The 14973-nt window shown below is 36.1% G+C and overlaps 1 protein-coding gene across 5 annotated transcripts in view; it reads right to left on the reverse strand.

The window, feature by feature from the left end:
• The window catches only part of LOC127422885 (phosphatidylcholine:ceramide cholinephosphotransferase 1-like), a 51132-nt gene that overhangs the window by 24383 nt on the left and 11776 nt on the right, over window positions 1-14973 (reverse strand). The window contains exon 1 of one of the 5 annotated variants that reach the window (XM_051666698.1): window positions 743-776. The exons of 3 other annotated variants lie outside the window; for them this stretch is intronic. The gene's annotated coding sequence lies outside the window, so the exon portion shown is untranslated. Of the gene's footprint in view, window positions 1-742; window positions 777-14973 lie in introns of those variants that run through there. One more of the 5 variants, XM_051666706.1, reaches the window with a different exon arrangement.

A 14973-nucleotide genomic window follows, 5' to 3' on the forward strand; every position in this document is an offset into this window, starting at 1 on the left:
TTCTCCCAAGGATGAACCAGACTTGTAGAGGTCCACAATTTTTTTTTGGCTGATTTCTTTTGATTTTCCCATGTGGCAAGCAAAGAGGCACTGAGTTTGAAGGTAGGCCTTAAAATACATCCACAGGTACAGCTAATTGGCTAATTGTCTAAAGGCTTGACATAATTTACTGGAATTTTCCAAGCTGAATAAAAAGCACAGTTAACTTGAATGTAAACTTCTGACCCACTGGAATTGTGATAGTCAATTAAAAGTGAAACAATCTGTCTGTAAACAATTATTGGAAAAAATACTCATGTCATGCACAAAGTAGATGTCCTAAACGACTTGCCAAAACTGTAGTTTGCTAATTTTAAATCTGTGGAGTGGTTAAAAAATGAGTTTTAATGACTTCAGCCTAAGTGTATATAAACTTCTGACTTCAACTGTACATTGACTTCAGGCATTAGATTTTCCAGAGGATAACTGCTCAGCTGTTCAGTGACTATAATAACTCAAACAATAATCTGTGTAATCATACACAGTGTCCAAACTACAAAAAAAAAAAAAAAAAAATTTTAACATGAACACACAATTTGTGTACATAGCAATATATGATCTCAACCAATAAAATCTATTCATATTAAAAAGAAGACTGTTGACCTTATAATCTATCTGTCATTATTCAAATACTGTGAGAATCACAAATATATACATTCACCTACACAACCACAGGTCGTCATTATTTGCATTTCATTTTTACCTTTAACTTTGTCCTATTCACTGTCACCTTGCTGTATCTCCAAACACTAAATGTTTGCTTCTTTTCAACACCTAAAAACTTTCAGTCCAGCTCCTCCCTACCCACTAGCGCACACTCTGTGGTCACATAAAAGAAAAAAAGAAAAAGAAAAAAAAACCTATTTCCTCTCACGTCAAACAATGGATTGCCATTGCCCCAGTGTTTATTGTTTATTAAACTACCAGTCAAAAGTTTGGACGCACCAACTCATTATTTTTGATTACTATTCTTCATATTTTAGAATAATAATAAAAGAAAGAAAACTATGACAACACAAATGGAAGTCTTGGGAGTGGGAATGTAGTAACTGATAAAGGTTTTGAGTCTAAACTAACTCCCTTTTATTTTAGCTTCAGCTTTAGTATGTACATTATCTAACAATACATTTCAAATATAAGCACAAAACGTTTTTTTTTTTCGTTGACTTTAACAATTGTTTTTTGTTTGTTTTATGTTAGGGTTAGGGTTTTTATTTTAGTTTGGTTTTGTTTTGTTTTAGCACAAAACAGCTTTGTTTCAGCCGATTTTAAAAATAGTTTTTTGTTCGTTTTGTTTGGTTGATTTCTGTTTTTTTTTTTTTTTTTTGTAACAGTGTCCACATGTACACTAGCAGTCAAAAGGCAGGATACATCAACATATTTTTTAATGAACATTTTCCACAAAAAATTTAAACAAATCAAAACAACCTTATATGTTAGCTTCTTTAAAGTAAACTACTCTTTGTTTAGATTATAGCTCTGCACACTCTGCTATTCTCTCAACCAACTTTATGAGGTTCATCCTGAGATGCTTTTTAATCAGTGTTGAAGGAGATCCCATGTATGCTGGACACTTTTGGCTGTTTTTCCTTCAATATCTGCTCCAACTCATGCACAAATAATAATAATAAAAATTCATTAAACTGTTATTTTAGTAAAGAAATTCACATTTTGTAGATAAATTGAGCCTAATTCAAGCATTTAAGATCAAAAGGCTTTTAAGAGAAACATAAAATCAGTCAAGTACGTCCACATTTTTGACTAGTAAGTATATGTTTAGGGAAGTTGTTTGACTCTGTTAGCTAGTTGCTTGGTTACACATTTAAAAAAAAAAAAAAAAATCAGCAGGAATGAATAAGTAAAGTGTTTAAATATGACTTACTCATACCGTGTTTGCAAAGCAGTTGCTATGACTACTGCTGAATTTTATCTTAGTAAGCCCGCTTGGTACTTATGAGTACATTCTTTTCTTTTCTAAGCAGATAACATAAAAAAAAAAAAAAAAAAAAAGTGTGATATATTTGTTTTTTTTTTTTTTTTTTTTGGCTGTAAAAAGGAACCTACCAAAAAACATATAGGTCAGATTATTATTTAACCCATCAGTCAAATTAACAGCCTTTGTTTACAGAAGTGGTTTTAATTTACTGAACAGCCTCTTATGCAATACAAACAGAAGGTGCTATAATGAACAACAGCCATCTCTCATTCTCCCACCGGTATGTGTCAATTTCACCTGCTTTAAGTTTACACAAGAATATTGGATCAGAAATGTTTTGCCCTTTCTAGATCACAAGGTCAATAAGATAAAAAGGAGATTTATTGTTATGATAACTGCAATTGCTACTACAAAAATGGCAGATTATGACATGTAAAATGATATGCTGTTTTTCAACATTAAATAGTCAAGCAAGTTTCAGTTCTCCATTCCAAACTTAACGGTCTATGATATTTAAAGGATTAAGGGTCAAAACATACTCTACGAAAAGTATGAAAGTGGAGACGCATTATGCAACTCAAGCTCAATTTCACGCATCATTGCATTCTGCAATGTGTCAGCCTGCAATTCATAACTTAACACAACTACACGTTGCATTCTAAACTTTGCTGCAAGAGGCGATTTAGCAAGATTAGTGTGAACTGCCAACTTTTACGGTGAGTTTTCTCTTTGAACTCAACTACTGTCATGGCGGAGCAACAGTATGAGAGAATATTGCTGAGCAAGAAATTTTAAGTCAATATATTTTCTACAACTTACCTGAATAACACCACATCCAGTTTAATGGCACAGACGTTTGAAGGCAACTCTATCACCTCCTTGAGGTCTGAGGTTTGTTCCCGCCACGGTAACACACATTAAACATGTTCAACTGCACCACGCGTCAGCAATGCTGTGGCCAAGCGCTCGCATCTGTGTTCACGTACTTGTGTAGAGTATGTTTCGGCTATGGTTTTGAAAGAAACAATTAATCCAAAAATTACAATTCTGTCCTCAATTATTCACCCTTATGACGTTCTAATTCCGTATGCTGTTATTTTTGTCTATGGAACAAAAAAGCAGAACATTTTCACAAATATTTATGCAAATATAATATTTATTTCAAAGTGACCACAAATGTCATCATAATTGTATTCTGAAGCCATACTATAGGTTTGTGTGAGGAATAGACCAGCTATACTGTAGAACAACTTGGAATGAAGTACACAAGTCACATGGACTGCTGGTGCTTTGGGAGTGTGCGTTTTGTCTTTTTTTGGAGCTTGACAGACATACACAGCCATTGTATGGCAAAAGCTGCAAAAAGATTATTCAAAACTGTATTTTTGCATACAAATAATAGGATACAGATTTGAAATGTCATTAGGGTGAGTAAATAATGGCAGAATTTTCATTTATAGGTGAACTATTCCTGTAAATTGTTCGAATGGGTTCTACTGAAAGACTTTAACGAGGCTGTCCATTAATTTTCAAGAATGCTTTTATGTTTCAAGCCATTAGACTGAATTGATTCTTGGAAGGTTCCAAAGGCCAAACCACTGTAGTTGTCCTCAGGAGCATGACAACAGCGTACTCATACAAACATGTAACAATCCATTAAATTTCATATTTTCCACCGATTTACATCCAGCATTTTGTGCTTTGACATTTCAATGAGTCACCAATGTATATTTAGCATGTTCCTTCAATGATATTACCATTATTTACTTTAGTGGGCCAAGGGTGGCTTTCAACAGCTGCTGCCATGCCAATAGATACAGTTCAGATATAAACTCTGGGAAAACATTGCAGTAACACCACATGGTTCTTTGGATCAGATTTCCATACAATTAGCCAAGAGGGATTTTTAAAAAGTGTGCACTGTGCTTTCAGGATCATCTGATTTAATTTATGGGATATTCTTCAATTAGGGGAACATTTCTGTCCCATAGGATGATTTTAAAAGTGATGTAATTGTCTTTCTCCCATCCTAACTTAATGTGCAGAGACACAGACTATGTTTACATGGACATCGGAAAGTGGCTTATTGCGATAAAGCGGGGTAGTGCAAGAAAGTAGCGTTCCAGTTTACATGCACTGTATAAGCGATGTACTCTTTGCTCCCATATCAGTAAGCAGCTTTCCCCTTGACACTTGGGTAAATAACAAACATGGTATCCAAGGAAGACTTCACTATTGTATTCCTCGATGCTTCACTTTATTTCCAGGTATTCCAGAGTTGTGGCTGTGTTTGTAACCTTAACTTTCTATTGCAGCCTGCAGCGGAACTGCACTGCAATAGTGGGGTTTCCCTCTTACTTAAAATTCTGGGATTCCCCCAATGTATGAGCACATATACGTGAAAGTGAGGGACCGTCGAAATTTTATATTGGTGTGTATAAATGGGTATAGTTTATAGTGTATGTGTTTTTCCCACTGTACTCCCAGAAATGTTGAATTCTTTCTGCTGTTTTGACTTTTTGTTGGGCTCCGACCCATAATGTTTGTTATCTGGTTTGTTCACTCACATGTGCTCTCTTCAAAAACCTGTTAGAGCGCTGCTTATGCATTTACATGGCCAGATAAGCAGCGTTCTTCAGGAGAAACCTGGGTTTGTTAAACCGCTTTCTCTTAATCCCTTATATGGTATAAGGAAATCGGCGTTCTTGTTTACATGACACTTCAGAATGCCGCTTACTGCAAAAACACTGGAATAAACCATTTTCTTAAGTGGATGTAAACCTGGTCATTGTCAGCCATTCATAAGCTGATTCCCCCTATAAGTCTAAATACTTTGGTTCTGTGGTACTATCAAAACATTTCTGTCTGTTTGAGCGACCAAAATATAGCAACAATAGCTTTCTTTCTTTATAAAAAAAAAAATAGCTCAACCAATGGCATGAGTCTGGGGTGGGACAATCTGTTTATCCAACCAATGGTAGATGGAGAGACTGTTGGAAAAAACCCTGCTTTTGTTAGGATATGTTGTTGAAGTGAATCAAAAACAGTTTTTTTTTATCTGTTTTGGTCAGCTAAAACTAGACAAACTGATATTACTAGGAAAAGGAAATTTCAATTAATAAGTGCAGAAAGCTCACATATACACTGTAAAAAAAATCCAGTTGTTTTAAACAAAAACAAAAAAAAACTGGCAGATGTGGTTGCCAGAATAATTATGTAAAAAAATAAAGTAAAATTGAAATCAACTTCACAGAACCTGTAAATTTTACAGTTTAAAACTGTTGTTTTTATGGTATATTTTACAGTGCAGTACCATAGTTTATATTATTAAATGACAAACTTTTTTTTATTTTATTTTTTTTTAGATTTTCTCCCCTTTTCTCCCCAATTGGCATGCCCAATTCCCAATGCGCTCTAGGTCCTCGTGGTGGCGTAGTGACTCGCCTCAATCCGGGTGGTGGAGGACAAATCTCAGTTGCCTCTGCATCTGAGACAGTCAATCTGCACATCTTATTACATGGCTTGTTGAGCACGTTACCGCGGAGACCTAGCGCGTGTGGAGGCTCACGCTATTCTCCGCGGCATCCACGCACAACTCACCATGCGCCCCACCGAGAGCAAGAACCACATTATAGCAACCACGAGGAGGTTAACCCAACGTGACTCTACCCACCCTAGCAACTGGGCCAATTGGTTGCTTAAGAAGCCTGACTGGAGTCACATTAAATGACAAACTTAATATATTAACCTTCTGAAACTGTAAAAATCTGCTTTTCACTTTATAATGTATTGTTAATTACCGTAGTAATTACAGAAGGGCACATGATGACACGAAGTTCATCAAAAGTGGCCCTTCCAGGAGCAATGCCCAATAAACACAGAGACAGTGCTCAGTGTCACTCACACAAACACTAAACACCATCAGGGTAACACATTTATTATGCAATAAAGATTAACTAAACTACATTAAATATAACACAGTTACATACAGTTGAAGTCAGAAGTTTACATACACCTTAGCCAAATACAATTAAACTCAGTTTATCACAACTCCTAACATTTAATCGTAGAAAACATTCCCCGTCTTAGGTCAGTTGGGATCACTACTTTATTTTAAGAATGTGAAATGTCAGAATAAAAGTAGAGATAATGATTTATTTCAGCTTTTATTTCTTTCATCACATTCCCAGTAGGTCAGAAGTTTACATGCACTTTGTTAGCATTTGATAGCATTGCCTTTACATTTTTTTGACTTGGGTCAAATGTTTTGGGTAGCCTTCCACAAGCTTCTCACAATAAGTTGCTGGAATTTTGGCCCATTCCTCCAGACAAAATTGGTGTAACTGAGTCAGGTTTGTAAGCCTCCTTGCTCGCACATGCTTTCTCAGTTCTGCCCACAAATTGTCTATCAGATTGAGGTCAGGGCTTTGTGATGGCCACTCCAATACCTTGACTTTATTGTCCTTAAGCCATTTTGCCACAACTTTTGGAGGTATGCTTGGGGTCACTGTCCATTTGGAAAACCCATTTGCAACCGAGCTTTAACTTCCTGGATGATTTCTTGAGATGTTGCTTCAATATATCCACATAATTTTCCTTCCTCATGATGCCATCTATTTTGTGAAGTGCACCAGTCGCTCCTGCAGCAAAGCACCCCCATAACATGATGCTGCCACCCCCATGCTTCACGGTTGGGATGGTGTTCTTTGAACCTTTTTCCTCCAAACATAACAATGGTCATTATGGCCAAACAGTTAAATCTTTGTTTCATTAGACCAGAGGACATTTCTCCAGACAGTAAGATCTTTGTCCCCATGTGCACTTGCAAACTGTAGTCTGGCTTTTTTATGGTGGCTTCGGAGAAGTGGCTTCTTCCTTGCTGAGCAGCCTTTCAGGTTATGCTGATATAGTACTCGTTTTACTGTGGATATAGATACTTGTCTACCTGTTCCCTCCAGCATCTTCACAAGGTCTTTTGCTGTTGTTCTGGGATTGATTTGCACTTTTTGTGGTCTTTGCTGATTTATTTTGATTTTCCTATGATGTCAAGCAAAGAGGCACAGAGTTTGAATGTAGGCCTTAAAATACATCCACAGGTACACCTCTAATTCAGTACACCTCCTATCAGAAGCTAATTGTCTAAAGGCTTGACATAATTTTCTGTAATTTTCCAATTTGCTTAAAGGCACAGTTAATTTTATGTAAACTTCTGACTCACTGGAATTGTGATATAGTCAATTAAAAGTGAAACAATCTGTCTGTAAACAATTGTTGGAAAAATTACTCGTGTCATGCACAAAGTAGATGTACTAAATGACTCAGACACGTGCACACATAGACATCAAAGGGGGCTTGAGCTCCTGCCCTTTTTCTTCCTCGAGAGAAAGTGCCCTTTTTTTCTGGGGTGCTTTTTTTTTAACATATATTCCTGTTTGCGCACAGCTTCCCTGTCAAACAAATATATTTATTGAATAAAAAAATCAAAATATCAGGTCGGGAGATGAGACTTTGTCCAGTTCCGATGCCCGCCCTCCCTCCCTCCCTCCCTCTCTGCGCAGCAGTGCAGCACGCATCAGCATATCAGGCACATCAGACACACAGACAGGTAGGCAGCAGCCCCTCCCAGCTCCTATCCCAGTTGTGTTTTTCTTGGCTTGTGTGTAGGTGAGTGGTGATGAACAAAAGACTAAGCTACCAGTGCCTCGACTTTACAGCTAATTAGCCAAAAGCCAAAAGACAAATATAGTTAGCTTGTGTCTTGCTAACATGCATGACTCATGAGCTACTAGCTAATGTAATAAGTTAGCTAAAGTTTAGCTAAGGAAATATATCATGGCCATACAGGCTAATGTACTGTACTTAATGGAGACACTACAGGTGAATACAGTAAAATTTGTGTCTAATAACGTCATCACAATCGCCACATTGATATGCAACTTAGGCGTTAACTAATTAAAATGTGCTAATTTGCATACATTTGACAAGGCACTGTAGGTGAATAGGATAAACAAAATAACTAAAGTATATCACCACAGAACTTCCCCAGTTAATGACTTACATCAAGAGTCTTTTCCCCTGAAATGTTATGTTTAAATATGCAGATTAGCTTGTTTTGGTTAATTTAGAAGAAATCTACAGATGCAAACAGACGGAGGGTATTAGGCTTAAAACAAACACCATCTAAATGTGTATTTTGGAAGTTTCCTTTCCATTAGAGTAAAAGAAGACATGGAAGCAAAATAGACCAAAATCTCAAAATTGACCACTACATGAAAAAAGTGTCCTGCCTTAAACAGTAACTTCATAATTTTGATTATAGGCTCCTCATCTAATAACTATCCATTCTATTAGTTTGTTGTGTGCTGATAGATCTTTACATGATACAGACAGCCATACCTCAAATGTGAAATTAAGTCCTTGTCACCATCAGTTATTGTGTGTGTGTGTGTGTGTGTGTGTGTGTGTGTGTGTGTGTGTGTGTGTGTGTGTGCATGTGCGTGCGCGTGTGTGGTAAGTGTAATTATAATAGCACTTTTAATAATAATGTATTTGATCAATACATTAATGTATCAGACCATGGTCTCTGTGTGAACTGATTATTTTGTAGAAATCTTTTGAGTATGAAACAACTGCATGAGTGTGAAGGAATAAAAAATAAAAAAAAACAACAAAAAAAAAACTATTGGTAAGGAAGTCAGAGTTGTGTTAATATATTTAAGGTTTTGTTTAAAAAAAAAAAAAAAAAAAACATTTAAATAAATAATTATGAGAAGTGTCCTTTTTTTCCACTTGAGCCCCTGCCCCCCAAAATGTCTGTGCACATCCCTGAAATGACTTGACAAAACAATAGTTTGCTAATATTAAATCTGTGGAGTGGTTAAAAAATGAGTTTTAATGACTTCAACCTAAGTGTATGTAAACTTCTGACTTCAATTGTAACTGATATTAAAAATAAGAAGAAACATAACTATTCCCATGAAATATAATGAAATGTAATGGGTCACGCAGGGAATTGTGGGAACGCCTGATTACTGTTTTTTTTTACCGTAATTTTAACAATAATTTAACATAAAAAGTACATGTTCTCTCTTGTTAAACATTATATAAATTTTAACCATTAATTATATGGGAAAATCATACATTTACATCTAAAAAATTTAATTTTTACAACATTTTACCATAAAACTATGTATTGTCTTTTTAAATATATGACAATATTTTATGTATTTTTACGGTAACTACTCGTTAACCAATTATTATTTTTTTTTACTGTTGTATTTTTAGTCTTTTACTGTTAAAATCACGGACATTTCTTTACAGTGTAGCCAGTTATGACAAGAGATCCTGATAAAATGTGAAATGATCGGTCGATCAGGTGACAAGAAGTTCGGTGATCGGTATCGGCTGTTAAAATCCTGATCAGAGCATCCCTACCAAAAAAATTTTTATTCGATTGGTATCTAATACATTTAAGTGCATTGTTACTTGCTTTATCATGAACGCTTTTCTGTATATCTTTAAATATGATTAAGTGTTTTATCCACACATTAAAGTTTTAAAATGATTATACCAGTGTTGTAGTCGAGACCAGCTCATCCGAGTCCAAATCCAGTCCGAGACCAGAACAGGTCGAGTTCGAATCAAGACTGAGACCAGAGGGGGCCAGGTCAGAGTCGAGACCAGGTAACTAGGTAACTATCCACTTCATCCAACGATTGGTTTGTTCTTCGTTTTCTGAAATATCCTGATGCTGCTTTACTGAGTGAGATACTGTTGCAAATTATTCAGTGAAATAGCAGTCTGATTGAATCCGACTTAATATCAAACTTATTCAAATCTTTTGCTAACCCACTTGGCCAATTTGCTGAAAAGAATCGACTCAATAGAATGATTTATTTGTAAATCGGGCATCACTACTTCTTATTCTACATAGCCGACTGAAAAACCAGTGTATGATGCAGTGCCGAATCAAGTCCTCTCGTTAATATGTGCTCATTTACAGATGCTCTTTACAGAACTGCCAGTTTTCTTAAAGAGACAGTACCTAATTTTAGCATGTGTTCTTCAGATCAGTGTAAATACTTGTAAAAAGCATAAATTATGCATTAAACATAAAACAATGTATGCAATATATTTATTTATAAAATACATGGATTTGTAATTATTTTTTTATTTTTTTTCAAAAGCTTAACTGTGACCAAAATGATGAAAAACTACTAAAATATAATTTGTAAAATTAATATTTTTGTAATGTACCTAGTTTGAAGATCCCCTGTATAATTAACAGCATTAGCTGGGAAATAGTTTATTTCATATGTAAGCAAAATGGACATTGTATCTGAAATGTATCCATCTGAATGAATTTGAAATTGGAATCGAAAGCTTGTGAATCGGGAAATCTGTATCAATACCCAGCCCTATCCAGTATCACTTACTTTACAGTGTAAGCGAGCACCTCACAGGGTCAGAAATTAAATGGGGGTTCAGGGCAATAATGCCACTAAAAATGCCCCCAAAATTTTAAATGTGGGGGTAGAAAATGCCCTTTTATTGAATTATTTGTTGTTGTTGTTGTTTTGTTTTTTCTTCTTCTTATCATTTGCTATAGTTCTTAATATTCTAATAATATTAACATTCTAGTTATACACATTATGGCATAAAATATGAGTTGATGTTGATTTAATTCTTAGGGTAAGAGGTAATAAATTCTCAATATTGAATTAAATAAATGTATGTATTTGACATGAAAGGATGAGACAGTTTGTTTTAAATGACTGAAAAAAAAATCAAGATAAAATATGCCCCTGTAAATCAAATTCAGGGGCAAATATTGTTAATTTCTGACACACAACTACAAAAGTGAGCATAGATTAGTAATGAAATTAAGTTAGACCAAATGCTGTTGCATTAGCTCATTTTAAATAAGTTAACTAAGCAAGAGGTAAAATCACGTTCAGTAAACACCATCCATTAATTCTGAATCCATTTAACATTTCATAGCAATGTGATCAAATTGACAACTGTGCTGAATGTCACTTGGACTTTACACAATATAATTATGTTGTCATCTCAAACATAAATGAATTAAGTTGATTTCAGTAGAGCTGCTTTCCCTTTTTTTCAGTGCACTAGATCCTGTAATGATTAACAAAAAAATTCGAGTCACTTGCTTGAAAGACACATTGGTAGATTAAATCCCTTAACCCCATGGATTTCAAAATTTACCAAACACTGGGATGAGAAATGTCAAGTTAAATGTTCTATTAAGAAGCTACAGGTCAGAACAAGACTGCCAACAGCACAGCTGATGGGGTAAAAGACAAGCCACAATAGGTCCATTGAGTGTCTGAATCACTCTCTGTCCTCCTCAAACTCCTCAACACACACATTCAATAAGCTCCAACTTAATTAGCATAACCGACAGGACCCGAGTTCCCACTGATAAACACAAGTGCAAAATAAAAATGCCTTAGTCGAGCTATGATTGGCTTTACAGGAAGATGAAACACAGACTAGTGATGGGAAGATAGGATCATTTTACTGACTTGAATCTTTGAGTCTCGTTCAGCAAAATGAACGAATCTTTATTCAAGTCATTTAGTTCATTTTAGCAGAATTAATTTAAAATGTTAAATTTTCAATAGCCAAATCCCCCCCAAACTTTGATTATAGTCCCAATAAGGAAAAATGTATAATGCAGCCAAGGACAAATTATGAGAAACAGAAATCTTCTTGTGTCACTGCATAGCATATAGGGCTGTCACGTGACAAAAGAACAAACGACTCGGACCAGAAGACTCGAGAGGTGAACTAATCATTTCTGTTTCCTGTGTAAGCAATGCATAGCATATATGGCTGTCACGTGACAAAAGAACATATGACTCAGACCAAAAGACTCGAGAGGTGAACTAATCATTTCTGCTTCCTGTACAGCGCCTATACGGTTTTCACCTAACAAACGAACGGAGGTTGCTCAATGCACATGCACGGCCAACACAAAATGAACAAATCACTCTCGGAGACTACTCGTTCTTTTGAGTCACATAAAAGATTCGTTCAAAATGAACTAATCGTTCATGAACGACCCATTAATAACACAGACCAACAAATCAGTTTGGAGCGCATGGAGGTCACATATTCCAATACGGTCTTAATGTGACCTTCATTTAAAAAAAAAAAAAAAAAAAAATGAAATCTGTTAGTTTTCATAAAATCAACAGAGTCCTTCCAAAAGCAAATTCAAGGATGTTTGGATTTTGTGTTTAAGTTTATGGTTCTTCTCCGTGTTAGTTCTTCTACTTGCCCTCAGCTATAGCGAGACAAAAATTCAATTAAACTGAGAATTACTAAGGAACCTACAATGTCTATCTGGTTCGATTACTCCGTTTTCTAATCTTATTGTACACAAGAGGGATTTTCCATTGTCCAATCCTTTATTAGGCCCTTTCCCACCTTCAGTCCTGTACTTTTCCTTTTGTTACTTTCTAGAGGAGATCTCTTACGAGGAACAGAACACCCAAGGAGACTGTTTCCCCGTTGCATTTGCACTGCCAAAAGTTACTACCGTAGTGACGTAATCTAATATCTACCATGTTTTTTCTGACAAGGTTGGAATGCGCTACTCAGTATAAACCAAAACAACGAAATCAACAACACTGAAGGAGGACTCCGGGATAAGAATTAAACTTTTGTTAGGGCTGTTTTACATGAGCTTTGGCTGCATTTGAAAACACAGGCAGCTGCCTAATCAGTTTTTGGATGAATGGAACTCTAAAGAAAACTGGTCTCTAAACAGTTTAAAAAGCACCTTATTTCATCCTACCTCAGCCCAAGAAGGCAGCATTTTCCCATTTATTATATAGTATATATAAAATATTCACTTCCAGCACATGTACAGTCAGCACTGGTGCCCCCCAGGGATGTGTGCTCTCCTCACTACTCTTCTCCCTGTATACCAGTGACTGCACCTCCAAGGTCCCCTCTGTCAAGCTCCTGAAGTTTGCAGGCGACACTACTGTCATCGGCCTTATCCAAGATGACGATGAGTCTGTATACAGAAGGGAGGTTGAACGGCTGGCTCACTGGTGCAGTCAAAACAACCTTGAGCTGAACATGCTCAAAACAGTGGAGATGATAGTGGACTTTAGGAGGAACACCCCAACATTGACCCCGCTCACCATTCTAAACAGCACTGTGGCAGCAGTGGAGTCATTCAGGTTCCTGGGCACTACCATCTCACAGGACCTGAAGTGGGAGACCCACATTGATTCCATTGTGAAAAAGGCCCAGCAGAGGTTGTACTTCCTTCACCAGTTGAGGAAGTTCAACCTGCCACAGGCGCTGCTGATACAGTTCTACTCAGCAGTCATTGAGTCTGTCCTCTGCACTTCAATAACTGTCTGGTTTGGTTCAGCTACGAAATCAGACATCAGAAAACTACAAAGGACAGTTTGAACTGCTGAGAGGATTATTGGTTGCCCTTGCCTTCCCTTCAAAACTATACACTTCCAGAGTGAGGAAAAAGGCTGGAAAAATCACTCTGGACCCCACTCACTGAGCCCAATACCTTTTTGAACAGTTGCCTTCTGGACGGCACTACAGAGCACTGACCACCAGAACCGTCAGGCACAGGAACAGTTTTTTCCCTCAGGCTATCCATCTCATGAACAGTTAAAACTGCCCCATTGTGCAATAATTATGTGCAATACACAGCTTAGTCTATTTATGTCTATCCAACATACCCTACCTCTTCTGCCATACATTCCCTTACATCTGTATATAACAGATTTGAATTTGTACTGTATATATATATATATATATATACATACATACATACACACACACACACACACACACACACACACACACACACATATTTGTCTTATTGTGCATTTCTATATATACTTATATTTTCAATTCACTTTTTATTTTTATTCTATTTTTGTTTTTTTTATATGATATATTTTTGTTGTATTGATGGTGACAGAATCTTCCAATGCACAAAGACAAATTCCTTGTATGTGTAAGCATACTTGGCAATAAAGCTCATTCTGATTCTGATATATATACACAATCTGTCTGTCAACAATTGTTGGACAAATTACTCGTAGATAAGTAGATGTCCCAAAAGACTTGCCAAAACTATAGTTTGTGTGGAGTGGTTAAAAAAATATGTATTTTAATTTTTAATGACTTCAACCTAAGTATATGTAAACTTCTGTCTTCAACTCTGTGTGTATGTATATATATATATATATATATATATATATATATATATATATATATATATATATATATATATATGAGGGTGCTTTGCTGCAGGAGGGACTGGTGCATTTCACAAAATAGATGGCATCATGAGGAAGGAAAATTATTTGGATATATTGAAGCAACATCTCAAGACAGCAGCCAGGAAGTTAAAGCTCGGTCGCAAATGGGTCTTCCAAATGGACAATGACCCCAAGCATACCTCCAAAGTTGAGGTAGAAAATGGCTTAAGGACAACAAAGTCAAGGCCTCAATCCGATAGAAAAATTTTTTGGGCAGAACTGAAGAAGTGTGTGCGAGCAAGGAGGCATACAAACCGGACTCAGTTACACCAGTTCTGTCTGGTGGAATGAGCCAAAATTCAAGCAACTTATTGTGATAAGCTTGTGGAAGGCTGCCCAAACTGTTTTACCCAAGTTAAACTATTTAAAAGGCAATGCTACCAAATACTAAAAAAAGTGTATGTAAACTTCTGACCCACTGGGAATGTGATGAAAGAAATAAAAGCTGAAATAAATCATTCTCTCTACTATTATTCTGACATTTCACATTCTTGAAGTAGTGATCCCAACTGACCTAAAACAGGGAAAGTTTTCTACGGTTAAATGTCAGGAATTGTGAAAAATGGAGTTTAAATGTATTTGGCTAGGGTGTATTTAAACTTCTGATTTCAACTGTATCAGTGTAATACCTATTTTTGAATCCAGTCAGTGAATTGAATACTTTATAAA

This window comes from Myxocyprinus asiaticus, chromosome 32 (assembly GCF_019703515.2).
Source record: "Myxocyprinus asiaticus isolate MX2 ecotype Aquarium Trade chromosome 32, UBuf_Myxa_2, whole genome shotgun sequence".
NCBI lineage: Eukaryota > Metazoa > Chordata > Actinopteri > Cypriniformes > Catostomidae > Myxocyprinus > Myxocyprinus asiaticus.